This window comes from Podarcis liolepis (genome assembly GCF_965112155.1).
Source record: "Podarcis liolepis genome assembly, chromosome: 4".
Lineage (NCBI taxonomy): Eukaryota > Metazoa > Chordata > Lepidosauria > Squamata > Lacertidae > Podarcis > Podarcis liolepis.
Genome location: NC_139558.1, coordinates 59,866,247 through 59,881,103, shown reverse-complemented (window position 1 = coordinate 59,881,103; position 14,857 = coordinate 59,866,247). Strand labels below are relative to the sequence as shown.

General features: G+C 40.7%; 1 long non-coding RNA gene across 7 annotated transcripts in view; it reads left to right on the top strand.

Annotated features, from left to right (window-relative positions):
- LOC310705843 overlaps nt 1-14,857 on the top strand; it is a 246,338-nt gene that overhangs the window by 1,552 nt on the left and 229,929 nt on the right. For 3 of the 7 annotated variants that reach the window (XR_014525479.1, XR_014525481.1, XR_014525482.1), the window contains exon 2: nt 5,309-5,468. The exons of 3 other annotated variants lie outside the window; for them this stretch is intronic. This is a non-coding gene — a long non-coding RNA (uncharacterized lncRNA). The remainder of the gene's footprint in view (nt 1-5,308; nt 5,469-14,857) is intronic. One more of the 7 variants, XR_014525483.1, reaches the window with a different exon arrangement.

Here is a 14,857-nt window from a genome sequence, read left to right as displayed (position 1 = left end):
CCTAGTCTGACAAGAAAGAGAAAAATAATGGCAGCATATATAAAAGCTGTGAAAGCCCTAGAGCTTGCTGTGCAAAATTTAGAATGGAAAATGAGCTCATGAAACAGACTTGTATGAAACAATGGAAAAATGCACCAAAAGAAGAGGCAGAGAAAGTAAAGTGGAAAAAGCTAAGACAACTTCAAAAATTAGGATTTCTCCACAGTTGTTGTTGTTGTTAATAATAATAATAATAATAATAATAATAATAATAATAATAATACCCCACCCATCTGGCTGGGTTTCCCCAGACACTCAGCTTACAACATATATACAAAAGTAAAATATCAAACATTTAAAACTTCCCGATACAGGGCTGCCTTCAGATGTCTTTGTGTCTGTGCAGTACGATGGGGGTGGAGACGCTCCTTCAGGTATACTGGACCGAGGCAGTTTAGGGCTTTGTGTCCGTGTAGTAAGATGGAGGTGGAGACGCTCCTTCAGGTATACTGGGCCGAGGCCGTTTAGGGCTTTGTGTCCATGCAGTAAGATGGGGGTGGAGACGCTCCTTCAGGTATACTGGGCCGAGGCCATTTAGGGCTTTGTGTCCATGCAGTACGATGGAGGTGGAGACGCTCCTTCAGGTATACTGGACCGAGGCCGTTTAGGGCTTTAAAGGTCAGCACCAACACTTTGAATTGTGCTTGGAAATTTGCTGCTAACTAGGCTGGGTGCATTGGGAGCACTTGGTATGTTACAATGAAGAGAGGCTGTGCAAGATGCCAAAGGGACCATTTCATCCTCATCCACAGCTACCCTATGTGTGGGCCAGGCTACACAGGAGAGACTGGCCAGTAAGCTGTATGACCATCCAATAAGCTTAATTGTGTTCACTGTCCCCCCCCCCCCCCCCGTAACTTATGAAGCACAAGTAGGAAGGCATTTCCTTCTTTTGACTTTGCTTACAGGGTGAAATGAGCAGTTTGCAAAGTGCTGCACCTGTGAGATCCATCTACCCACCATCATAAACTTAATTCTACCCCCCCCCCCAAAAAAAAAAAACCAGGAGAAGGGGCTTAACTTGTAAAACAGCAGAAAAGAATACACAACCAACACCTGACCCACTTTTCCTATGGGCCATTGACATCTGAACTTCAGCAGAAATATGTTCACTCTGACTCCCACAGTATCTCATGCCCATCATTTATAAAGCGATGCCTGTTCAGTAAAAGAGCAGGGGAAATCAATGGTGTGATATATACAGGAGAAGGCAAAAAGCTTTAGAAGACTGTCAATATGTTTTAAGCATTACCACATGGCAGTGGTTTGCAGTGTATTAGTTTGAGGTGCTGTCTCAGACTGCTAAGGCTTAATAGAATATTGTTCCATGTCCTTCGATGTGTGCGCATGTGGTTTTCCCCAAAGAGCTCTCTCAGACATCAGGTTTGTTTGTTCATTTATTCTTTATCATTACTGTGCTTAAAGCTCTATTTGCAACCATAAATTTAAATTTTCATTATAAGATAGGTTAAATGCTTAGTCAGTATGTTGATAAAATCCTATAATACATATTGTATGTATAGCTGAAAATAGTAATATTAGTTAAATTAGTTTTGAAGGGTCTTTTTATATGAAAGAAATTGTGTCAAAATTCAGCTGTTTTTATTTAGCTACCAATTATGTCATTTGTTCAAAATGTTCTGGGTGTGTTTGTTTTCATAATTATTTACATTGGCTGCAACCAATGCCCAGTTTGCATATGGACAAATCCCCAAATCAAATTTAAGTGATGTGCATATTTGTGTAAAAAAACAAGTTATAATTGTGAATACTGTTGGCAAGAGTATATAAAGGATCAGATGCAGAATTACAGGAGTCAAAGCATGGGTTGACCTACAGGGTTTCTTATGCCAGTTTGTAAAAAATATATATTATGATATCTAGCACAACAATCCTAAATCATCAAAAAATCAGGCTTCAGGGTGTAAATTATTTAAGGCTATTAATTATGAAGTTGCTATTAAATGTTCACATACTTGTTATTGGCTCCTTAAACATTTCTAAGTAAGTTAGGAGTTGCCCCTCTTCTGTGTCACCCCCATACAGCTGGGGGAGGTATTTAAATAACCTAAACATGTGGGAGGGGTCAATTTATGTGGTCTTTCCGGCTTGATCATTTTACTTACTTTTGAATATTTTAATGTGTAAACTGATCCAGTTTACTTAGAAAACAAAACTTAGACTTTCTCACTACAGTTTTATTTTCCTGTATCTTGGAATGAGAACCGCCTCAGGATGCCAGTTCCTGCAGTAGTAGACAAAGTTGTCATAATTGTTAAACTTATAGACCGCTTCACAGCACAAAGCCATCAGAGCAGTGCCTCATGCCTACTTCATGAGAGGTGTCAAAGACATGGCTAGCTCCAGAACTGAGGACTCCCTCCCCCCAAATGCCATCTGTCAGGTCCACCAGTGTCTGCATTCCAATTTGCCTGTGCTGGACAGCAGCAGTCCTGTAATCTTCAATGGCTGGCCCTAAAACAGGTATTATCAGAGTCATGCTCTAACCAGCTAAGCTATCCAGTGGTGTTTAACATCACTATTGGACATTGCACTGCTCAAGGTAGAAACTGGGTGGGGCTAGGTCAGGAGGCAGGCAGATAGGTGGACACAATCTGACACAGGTATCAGTACCCATGAGCCCACAACACTTACTCAAGGGTGCTGGATGCTGCCTGGCCACAAAGATAGCAAGTTGAGATTCATGGCTCCCCCCACCTCCAAGAAGAGGTGGAGGGAGGGAGTCTTATTGCAGTGGTGCTCAAATTAAGTTCACTATTCCTTTAAAAGGGATGCGGGTAGCGTTGTGGGTTAAACCACAGAGCCTAGGGCTTGCCGCTCAGAAGGTTGGCGGTTCAAATCCCCACAACGGGGTGAGCTCCCGTTGCTCGGTCCCTGCTCCTGCCAATCTAGCAGTTCGAAAGCATGTCAAAGTGCAAATAAATAATTAGGTACTGCTCCAGCGGGAAGGTAAACGGCATTTCTGTGCACTGCTCTGGTTCGCCAGAAGCTGCTTAGTCATGCTGGCCACATGACCTGGAAGCCGTACGCCGGCTTCCTCGGCCAATAAAGCGAAATGAGCGCCGCAACCCCAGAGTGGGTCACATTGGAACCTAATGGTCAGGGGTTCCTTTTACCTTTACCGTACTCCTTTAAAATCCTTTTAAAGTCTTTTAAAAAAACAATTCCCCTTGTATATTATTGCAATTAGCATTGTAAAGTATCTTTTCCATATTTCCCATGTATTAGGAAGATATTTGTTGCCAGAAAAATGTAGGAAGTTATTTCAGTTCTGTTTTCTTTTAATATAAATTGGCTTTTAGCATGAAAATTACAGAATCATGTCACTGCATTGGGGTTTCTGGTGCAGTGTGTGGTATGCAATCATGTTAACAAATTCCTAGAGTCTTTATTCTTAGAGTGTAAAAAACTTAGGTAAATTTTACCCATTGCTCAAAGATTTTCTAATTTCACTGGTATGTTTGGAGCTTTTGAAACTCCAAAGCACTGTAAGAGCTAGGTAAGCATTAAACAGATAAGCACTAATCTAGCTTCTACAACTTAAAAGAAGGAAATGATTTACTGCAACATACTTTAATTCAAAAATATCTTTATTACATGACTCTACCCACAGTTTAATGGATATGCCCATTTTAATAACTGTTTGCAGTCTCACTGCCAATGTTTTATTGCTCTGTAATACATTTAAATATTGATTTTCTTTAGAAATGAGCACTTATGAAAGTGGAGGTGAAGTTTCATATGTCTTGTTAAATATTGACATTTTAAAGTCTCCACAAATTTGCCTTTAAGAGTGTGTGGGATTTTATCAAGTTTGATATGGAAACATTTTGCTGCATATGCAGTCTTTTCTTTGTCAGTTTATAATTTGGTGATTTTTATTATTTTGAGAAACGTTGCATTCATTGCAGCCTGAGACATGGATATAGAACCAAGCCGTTTTCTGCCAACCTGTGCACTTGCACTCTAGGGAAAGAGTGGGAGACCTTTGTAACCACGAAAGCCCCATTTCCGAGGGCTGCACACAGTTGGTGGATGGGACTACTCTTGAATGGACTTATTTCATTATTCCACATTTGCATTCTTCCCTATGTAAAGGGCCTTTTATGCTAAGTAAGCTTCTTTTCATCCTTTGATGAAAGGGATTGTGACCCTGTAAAGAACAGATATCCCTTTACACCAAGTAATATCTTTTTGCCAACAGTTTGCCATGTCAGGATTTAGCTTCAATGTATTCTTCATACTGGGCCCCTAACTGTGTGTAGATACTTGTTAGAATTCCTGCTCCGTGATTGCAGTCATGGGATTGTTGTCTATCACATGACGGTATATGTTTTGACTCCACAAAGTGGGAAGTGACGGAGACAGAATGTTTGTGTTACTGTGTTTCGTGAAGTGGGACTGTTGTCCTTTGTCCTTTTTCTCTTTGCTGTCTGATGCTAGAGAGAGAGGGAGCCATGTTGCAGTGCTCCATGTGTGTTTATATGTAAGTAAAGTAGATTATCATCTTTGTGTACTAGGATATTATCTGAGGGAACATGGTGCAGTATCTTTGCTGAAGCTAAGAAGTGCTGGGTCTTGTCAATGGCTGGATGGGAAATCTCCTGATGCCTTCTTGATTTCTATGATAGGTGAAAGATAGAATAAAATAAATGAAAATAATAAATACATGGTCATGAGTCTTCTTCCGGGGAAAAGACTGAATTCTTGTTATATTCTACAAGTTGATTCCTGTGTGGCTGAGTAGTATCCATACCACCTGAATCCAGTCACAAAGTAATGTCCTTCACTACCAACCGTCCTGTAAAAATCAGACGATCAGTTGTATCAAAGGCTACTGAGAGATTCAGAAGAATTATCAGGGTCATGCTCCTATTCCACATCTTCCAGACACAGGTTGCTGACCAGGGCCACTTAAGTAGGGTCTGACCCAAGACCGAGTCTGAATGCTTGATTGGTTTTGTTGCTTCCATGGATCTTTTCCTAGTGACTTAAAAGGCTACTGTCTGATACCGCATGCATGGGACCTGAGTAAAATGCTGAACCTTTCAGTTTCAATGAGCTTTAACTTCATTATTGGAGTCTGGAGTAATTAGTTGAAAACTGGAATTCAATTTAATCTAAAGGATGGCTATTATAATGCTTTACCTCACCTATAGCTTTCCAAGGCTTTTAGCCTCTTGACAAGCAATCTGTCAAGGAGGAATGTTGAGTGCATTCATTTTTGACTTCCATTCTTCTCTTGCAGCAGCTCAAGTGACTCCAGTCGAACTCTGGCATTTATCACAGACAAAATTAGGTCAGCAGAGAACATAGAGGTACTGAACTGAAAGGGGAATAAATTTGTCCTAAAAAGGGAAATGGGAAGAGGCTCTCACGTTGTTGTTTAAATCAGCTGCTGCTCACAGGTAAGAGTTCTCTGAGGGAATTTTCAAGTGGAATTGTAATATGTGCTCTTTAAGTGTAGTTTAAAAGGTTTTATAAAGAGAATTCAGCCGGCTATGCAACAAACTTTCTAATCTGAGGTACCTTAAAATATAGCCCGGTCACTGCGTGTACCGTATCTTGTGAATATGTGTAATTGTTGAGATAATTTAAATTATCTCTTCAGTGAAGTATTGCACTTTCTTTTTGTTTAAGTGGCAATAAGCAACTGGGGAAGGTGACAATATACTATTAAATAAGAGAGCATAAGGTTTGTTTTTCAAATTATATGTATATCTGTCCTTTATTAAGCATTTAACTATTCTTGTCTGGTGCTTGTTGCCTATTTTCCAATTTCTGTTTGAGCAGATAATACTGATGCTTATGCTTTGTATGGAACATATTGCCTAACAAATTGGAGAAGTGGAAAGGTGGGATAGTTTCAGTTTCTGTCCAGGAGCTGGTCAGTTTATTATCTGAATTACACTGAATAAATTCTTAAGTAGTTTGAAACCAAACTACTTTTCATTTGTAACCTCATTGTGATCACCATTTAAATGTGTAGATGTTTTGCAGAAGTTGTACTTAGTTGATAGTGCCCATTTTTATAATGGAATCTGGTGCCTTTCCTACAACTCTGTCCTCATAAGTAGACTTTCATATAAACATGAGTGCAACAATATGCATTAGTAGCTTTGGTATAAACTGTAGAGAGAAGGAAGTAAATATGAGACACAAATATGGGTACAACTTTTAATGGTTGTGTGTAAAACATAGATCTTCAAAGAGTGTCTACTTCACTGAGTAAATATTTCAATGTTGTTTTGCTTTAATCTCACCATTGGCAGTTTTAAAGTTATTTATGTTGTGGGACAGGATGTGATCTGAATTGTTGGTGACACCTTTGAAGGAAAACAGGAGGCCAATATTTAGGCATATGCATGCGTTTATGTTCAATATATTAGGGGGAAATGTAGGCCCTTCTCCTTGATCCCTAGTTTCTATGTTCTAAGAGAGTTCATGTGTGTATGTGTAAGTATACACACCTATAAATACACATGTACATACATACACTTAGGGATGGGTGAATCAGTGTGTTTCTAGTGTCAATTTCAGATGTGTTCAAATCAGGTGTGGTTTATGTCAGCTTCTGCAGTTTTGGTACAAAATGATACAAATGTCTCCCCTAAAAATAAAAATTAAATTAAAAAAATGTGCCACGCAATTCAAGAAGTGTAAGTGTGACAACTGGATATCACTCTAGGTCAGTTTGCTAAAAATGTGAACCAGACAAAATTCTACTCCATCCCTAACAGAGAGCCTGAGTGTATTGAATCAAGTGGCCCCATATGCAGTTTAATAAGCCAGGAACACCACCCCTTTGTTTTTTGTGTGAAATTGGCATGTGGGGAGCTTTACTGAAGCTCCAAGCTTTCCTGGATCTTTGCAGCATAATTTGGAGTGCTGTGCTGCAGCAGAATGGGAATTTTGGTAGAGCAAAATGAGTCCACCCAGTCTTGTAGGAAGGTGTATTCCTTAAATTGGATGGACTATTCTGGAAATGTAATTTTAAAATTTGGGCATTTTAAAAATACACCTGAACTCATGAAACAGGCCCTTCAAAATGTTAGAAGGGCTCATCATAATGTGAGTGACGGTTCAGTGGAATAGCTGCTTCTGTGCTCCAGAACTGAGCTAACTGTTAATATACATCTTATTTTATAATGTTACTATTAGGAGGACAAATGTTAGTGGTACAAGGTTTGCAAGCGGCAGTCATCTCAGGCAGGAATAAGTGAGATTTATTCTTCTGAAACGAGAAATAGTTTTAAAATGATCTTTCAGTGCTATGTAAAGTTCAAAGGCTTTCATTTGAGAAATTCAGCATGCTCTCAGCTTCTTAGGAAGACAGTGAACAGTAATGAGAAGAATTCCTGGTTAACTCTAGCCAAACCTTTAACTCGAAGAGAGGAGGAACTGTAGCCTCATGGTAAACCACAAGCTTTGAATGCCGAAGATCCTGGGTTCAATCTCTAGCGTCTCCTGTTAAAAAGATCAGGTAGCGGCTGATATGAAGACCTCTATTTGATATTTCAGGGAGCTACTACCTGTCAGAATAGTTAGACAATATCTGGCTTGATAATTGCTGCTTTACTCTTCCTTCCTTTCCTCTCTGCAATAACCTCCCAGTCACCTTTTGCAACCTCATGCAGCATGCACAAACCTGAGGATCTTGTCTCCGTGAAAAGCATCTGCAGGTGACAAGAGGAAAAATAGGTGGGGAAAGGGTTAATCACACATCTCCACCTGCACATGGATTCCCTTGATTTTTTTCTAGTCAAACCTGAGATGTGAGGCAAAATGTGCAGGCACTATTCAGCTCATTTGTTTTGCTACAGACTAGCCTGTTCCCGACTTTCAGTGTTTTTTTCACTCAGTGTATGAAGTCATAGCAATGACTGACACTTAGGAAAGCAGATCTAGTCCATCAGAGACAGAGCAGGCCAAAGTGAAACATCCATTGCCTATAAAATGTATTGGTTCATTTTTAAAGCTTTTATACTGATCTTCTGTGGTAGAAGAGTGATTGCTACTTCAGAGAAAACAGTTCATGTATCCAGGGTTTTATTGTAGCTGTGATTGGCCAAAAGGTACCCTAAAATAGAAATTAGCAGCAAAAATTGGAGTTTGTGACCTTTTTTAACTGGAGTCTTGTTTCATAGCACAAAAAGAGAGTGATTCCTCTGCCCTGAGTTTGTAAAAGTTCCCCTGCTATTGCCAATACAGATAAATTCCACCATCAGGCATACCTAGGAGATATTGTGAGTTTGGTTCCAGACCACCAACAATGAAGCAAATATCACAATAAAGCGAGTCACACAATCTTTTTGGTTTTCCAGTGCATATAAAAGTTATGTATACACCATACTGTAGTCTATAAAGATAGTGCCCCTGGCTGCAGAGGCAGGAAGGGAAAAACCAAGTTGCAGCTCTAGTTAGCTCCACTCCTCCCTCCCCCCCCCTCTGGCTTCCTTCCCCTGGAAGTGGCTGGGTTGCCTGCAGCTGTACTCATGTCCTCATAAGGAGCAATATCTGTGAAGCGCAATAAACTGAAGCACAATAAAATGAGTATGCCTCTATTATATCTGCATCACAGGGAGGAGGGCTGTGCATGGGTCACACCAGTCCTCTAAAGTAACCCAGTATTGTCATACCCATTTTACTACAGGGAGCAGGGAGCTAGAGTATGGCAGGTTGTCCAGTGCTGTTTATCCTGGCCCCCCCCCACCCCAGGTTTTGGATCGGGAGATGCAGTGTATGGATGTAAAGCTGATTGTAGTAGTACTACATGATGGAGGAAGCCAGGGAAAGAACTGAAGGGCATAATTAGGACAGCAGGTCTATCTGTGGTTGAAGAACCAGACTATCCATTGAAAAGTAAGGGAGGTGGAAACTTATAATACTAGCTGTTCTGAGGCCTGATCTACCCAGGCCTCATTATCAATCTGTCACAAATACCAGATCGACACCAAATGGTACAGCAGTTCTCTGATGCTGCTGTTGTTGTTTAGTCATTTAGTCGCGTCCGACTCTTTGTGACCCCGTGGACCAGAGCACACCAGGCACTCCTGTCTTCCACTGCCTCCCGCAGTTTGGTCAAACTCATGTTGGTAGCTTCAAGAACACTGTCCAACCATCTCGTCCTCTGTCATCCCCTTCTCCTTGTGTCCTCCATCTTTCCCAACATCAGGCTCTTTTCCAGGGAGTCTTCTCTTCTCAGGAGGTGGCCAAAGTATTGGAGCCTCAGCTTCACGATCTGTCCTTCCAGTGAGCACTCAGGGCTGATTTCCTTCAGAATGGATAGGTTTGATCTTCTTGCAGTCCATGGGACTCTCAAGAGTCTCCTCCAGCACCACAATTCAAAAGCAGCAATTCTTCTGCGATCAGCCTTCTTTATGGTCCATCTCTCATGCTAGTTATGTATATTTGTTGACATAATTCAAATATTTACTTTGGCTCTCTGTGTCCCAGGAAAAATTCCTGTGGGTGCCCATGCCTGTATCTTGTCCTGTGCTAATTGTCCTTTCACCCATCTTTCAGTGGAGGAGCAGAAGCTTTCAAAATTTCATATGCTGCTAAAAGTGTAGATTGTCCTAAAAGTTTATGTTCAATTTATGAGAACTGGATAGTTTAAAATTTGGTGGGATTTAGCTCTATGTATACAGTTTCTTATACAGTTTCTTATATATTTGAGGAATGTGCACAGACTGGTGGTACAACATGATGTCAACAGGCTCCATCCCAACATCTGCTCAGCTGTCCATCAGAGAACTCTTTACAAATGTTCTGAAGAACACAGCCAGAGAGGGGAGCCTGCCCATTACTTTTTTTTTTTTTTTTGTAAATATGCCCAATGCATTTTGGCATGCTTGCCTTTATCAAGGGCTTATATTAAAAAATACATTAATGCAACTTGATCAAGAAATCTCTGCTACAAAAGAACTCATTTAATGTGTGCATAATATGTGTATAGGGCTTTTGCATTCACCTTTCTACTCATTGGCCTGAATCAATTTTGATGGGCTTAAGCATGGCTTACTCTGTGTTAGATTTAGGCATTGATAACTATTGATACTAACCTTAGCTCTGGAATTTTAGCAGGTGTGGATTATATTGAGTTTTAGATTATATTATGTTTTATATATTCTGTAAGCCACCCAGAGTGGATGGGGAAATCCAGCCAGATGGGTGGGGTATAGATAATGAAATTATTATTATTAGTAGTAGTAGTAGTACTCCTCCTCTACAGTGTGAATTGTATTATTATAAATTACTTTGTGTTTCAATTTTGTCAACTATTTAGGGAGGCTTTTTGATCCATCCTAGCTGGCTGTAACTATGATTTATGTAATATGAGTTTTCCTATGGTTTATGGCTCACAGTTTGTCCATGAGAGTTAAACCAGGATCCCAGGTTTGGATGGCATGGTAAGCAACACACAAAACTGGAGGGAGAGCAAAATTGTTGTTATCGCCTTTCCTGGAGCTTGCACAGTTGTGCTAACTCATATTTTGGCTTGGTGTGGCGTACAAATCAAGCAACTGAAAACAGAGAATAACAAATAGCATGTAGTTAAGAAAAACATTCATTTTTCTGCCCCAAAGTCATTAAACATGACAGTTATCATGGTTCTGTTTATCAAAGTAATACTAAAGGCCTCTTCACATATATGATTTCCTTTGTAAGAGTAGACAGTGGGGTAGGGAGGAAAAGTCTCATGTGCACCCTCATGTGTGAAAATTCTGCACATGTGTTGATTGTGTGCATACTCTGAGCTGGAGGAGGTCCCAAACCATTTCATGTGGGGTAAAGCTGATCTGTGCAATAATCACTAATGATGATGTACAAATGTGGGGGTGTTTTCCTTTATTTTACCTTTGCAGGAAAAATATCATCATGAGTGAAGTGGTCCTAACTTGTGCAGTGTTTATCAGTGACAAGCCATTATTGTTCATCAGCTTGCTGTCTTTTATTATTTTGTGCCTCCCCCTCAAGAATAATTGAACAATGTCAGTCTGTGGCCTCTTCTTGAACTCTCTAAAATGGTGGCACTTCTTTGAACTCCCTGCTTTCAGTTGCTCTGACCTTGTTGCCCGTTTATAACTCATGTGCCATTTATCACTCCCAGACTTACAAATATTGTTGGGTGGGGGGAAGAGACCTGAGTGCAATCATTCATACTATAGCCTCTTTGTATTTGAGCTTCATGGCTTCCATATCATGTAACCGATAGGGAGAGATTAGTTAGAAAGCTGTAATTCTTCTGAGGGATTGTGATGATACTGTACCATAAACTGTGAAATGATGCTCAAGAGGTTTGAGATCATCAAAGCCATGAGATTATATTACAGCGTCGACAATCCGTCTCTGTCAATATCCATTTTATAATAGTTTTCCTGCAACCTAGGTGTGAAATATTGGTCATTCTATAGGCTATGAAACTCCCAGTTGTATCAAACCTTTCATTGCTATGCTTGTCACCTAGGCTATGATGGAAACCAGGTGTGACATAAATGTGGATGGATGTGTGCTCAGTAATGTTGTATGGAAATCTTCTGTTCTTTCAACACATCCAAGCACATTGTCATAGGCTGCTTGTGGAATGGCACTATTTAAAACATGAACTCTAGCTCAGGCATACCTGACAATAATGTACAAGAGCCAGTCTAATAAGGGAACATACAGCATTTCCTAGAGTTTTAATATCTGAGGCACAAGGTGGTGTTTTTCTTTCTAGATTTTCAGGAGGCACACTTCACTTAGGTTCAAAAAAAATTGTATCAATATAGTCAGTCATCACTCAGAACAATGGACAGATGCCTTCCTTGCAAACAGTGTAAAAATATTGCCTCCCGTGATCCACCCACTCTTTCCCCTTCTCAGCTCAACATCATGTGTGGTGTTATGCTTTCCAGGCAATGGCGGTGCTTCTTGGATTCCCCTGTAGTTCTCAACTGTATTGTGGGCTACATCACGAAATCCAAGTGCATTCTTATTTAATCATTCAAATGATCTCATCATCCATATATTGGTAGAGATGCAAGGAGAACAGAAAAGGTTACTTTTGGAACTTCTTCGTGCTCAATATGACTTCACTCCGGGTTTATCCACACTTACGGTTTCCCCGCTTTTTCCATTCACAGGTCTGCACTTTAAATGTAAAGGTAAAAGGACCCCTGACTATTAGGTCCAGTCGTGACTGACTCTGGGGTTGTGGCGCTCATCTCGTTTTATGGGTCAAGGGAGCCTGCGTACAGCTTCCAGCTCATGTGGCCAGCATGACTAAGCCGCTTCTGGCGAACCAGAGCAGCGCACAGAAATGCCGTTTACCTTCCTGCTGGAGTGGTACCTATTTATCTACTTTCACTCTGACGTGCTTTTGAACTGCTAGGTTGGCAGAAGCTGGGACCAAACAATGGGAGCTCACAATGGGAGCTCAGCAAGTCCTAGGCTCTGTGGTTTAACCCACAGTGCCACCCGCGTCCCTATCTACACTTTAAAGCTCTGTGCAATTCGGGTTTTCCAGAGATTGTCGTTTGCTCCAATTCAGCTTTAAAGTGTGGGTTATCATGGGAAAAGCTCGAAAGTAGAAAAAACAAAACAAAGGGGGAGCCAGTCCTGTGGTATTTGGAAGTGGGGCGTCCCACTCATTCTGTAAGGTGGTTTTCAGATATTCCTTGTAACTCCTACAGTGTCAAGAGAAATAGCATCCATGATCTTTTCTCCTGTGCCACTTGTAAGAGCACCTGCTTAGAATGACTTGTGAAGGAGAGCTTCTAAGAAGCTTCTTCCAACCACACATGGCTTTTACTTCTCTTCAGCCCTGCTGTTGAAGCTGCCTATAACTTCATTCCCTATCACTCTTTCTGGGGAAAGGTAGCAGAAGGAATATACACACAAGCAAAAGAAGAGGCTGTGGCTTGGTGGAATAGCCCATCACTCTCTGCATGTAGAAGGCCCCAGGTTCAAACCTTGGCATCTCCAGGTAAGATTGTCTTGAAAACTTGGAGAGTCATTGTCAGCATAGGCAATACTGCTGACCAAGCTAGGTGGATGAATGGTCCAACCTAGTGTAACACAGCTTTCTATGTTCTTAAGACTGGGGGAAGTAAATTATCAGTCTTGAAATAAGAAGTTGCATCTCTGGTCATTTGGTTAGATCACTGCTGATTTTTTGTTGGTCAAGAGCAAAGAGCAGAAGTGGCATATTCTGAAGTTGTCATTTCTGTTTGTTTTGCTACAAAGCTTATTTTTCTTCCTATACGGCATACGGTAGGCAAACTAAGGCCCAGGGGCAGGATCTGGCCCAATCACCTTCTAAATCTGGCCCGCAGACGGTCCGGGAATCAGCGTGTTTTTACATGAGTAGAATGTGTCCTTTTATTTAAAATGTATCTCTGGGTTATTTGTGGGGCCTGCTTGGTGTTTTTACATGAGTAGAATGTGCTTTTATTTAAAATGCTATCTGGGTTATTTGTGGGGAATAGGAATTCGTTCACTTTCCCCCTTCAAAATATAGTCCGGCCCCCCAAAAGGTCTGAGGGACAGTGGACCGGCCCCCTGCTGAAAAAAATTGCTGACCCCTGCTATACAGTATAGATTATCGCTTTTTGAATAATTTAATTCCTTCTCATCAGTTCCTAACATCTGGGGCCCTTTTGAGGAAATGAACATGATATTTAATTACAGCTGATATGGCACAGAGTTGTCATGTTGTTTACAGACAGAGCAAGAGGTGGGGGAGAGTGCCTGAAATGAAATGTCTCCAGTGACAGCATTGTCTCATGCAGTCCAATACCTTTAATTTAGCATCACACATTGCTAGGTTGGAGAAAGTAGACAGTAGCATTCAGTTGTATTCCTGGCACTTCAAATCCAGCGGCAGAAACTTCCACTGTGTGCAGAGCTAAGACCCAAAGTCAGAGCAAGTTTAAATAATGAAAGGCAAGGGCATACAACACAATAATGAGGAGGTCTTGAGCTCCATGACCAGTGAAGTGTAAATGTTTCTGCAGCATGGCTTGGTTAAAAGTAGAGCCCAGTAAGCAAGGGTTTCCTACCCCATTTCTATTTGATTGGCAGTCTGCATAAAGCTACACTCACCTACGTAAAATTCGCCTAATGCTGCAATCATGTATGTAAAATCCAAGTAGATTGTGGTCTTTTTGTACACATAAAGATGATCTATAAACATACACACTTACGCTTTATTTGACCTGTAAGAATTTTAACATAGTTTTAAAACCAAGTCTTATAGTACTGTTTAAGGTCTACCATTTTTCAGCTTGTCATTTTGGATACTAATTTTTAAGACTGCTCCTCGATATCAATAAATTCACTGCTTTTTTCAGATTCTTTACTTTTTTGCAAGTCCACATACTGGCCAGCAGAGGGCAGAGCAGTATCGGAGCATGAACAAAATTATGGCAAGTAGATGGGAAAACCTTCAACGTTTTCCATTAGAGCTGCATGCAAAACATCTGAGCCTTTTCTTAAAAACACAGCCAAAACATTGTATAATTCTTGTCCCTGTCAGGTTTTATCAGCTGCTTTGTAAAGTCTGATGACAGAGCTGTCAGGTTTCTTACTTGAGAATTTGTGTGATGTCTGCAAATAAGGGGAAAGGGTGACCCTGAAGAAAATAGCAGTGTCCTGGATTGGTATGTCTCTTGTATAGTTCAATATGTCACAGCTGCATACTTGCATCTCTACATTTCATGGGGCTCACAAAGCTATTTGGTTTTTGAACACTTACATTTTCACTTGCAGAGGAATTACTGATGTTACAGAGGTGAGAGGAATGTTGGGGAGC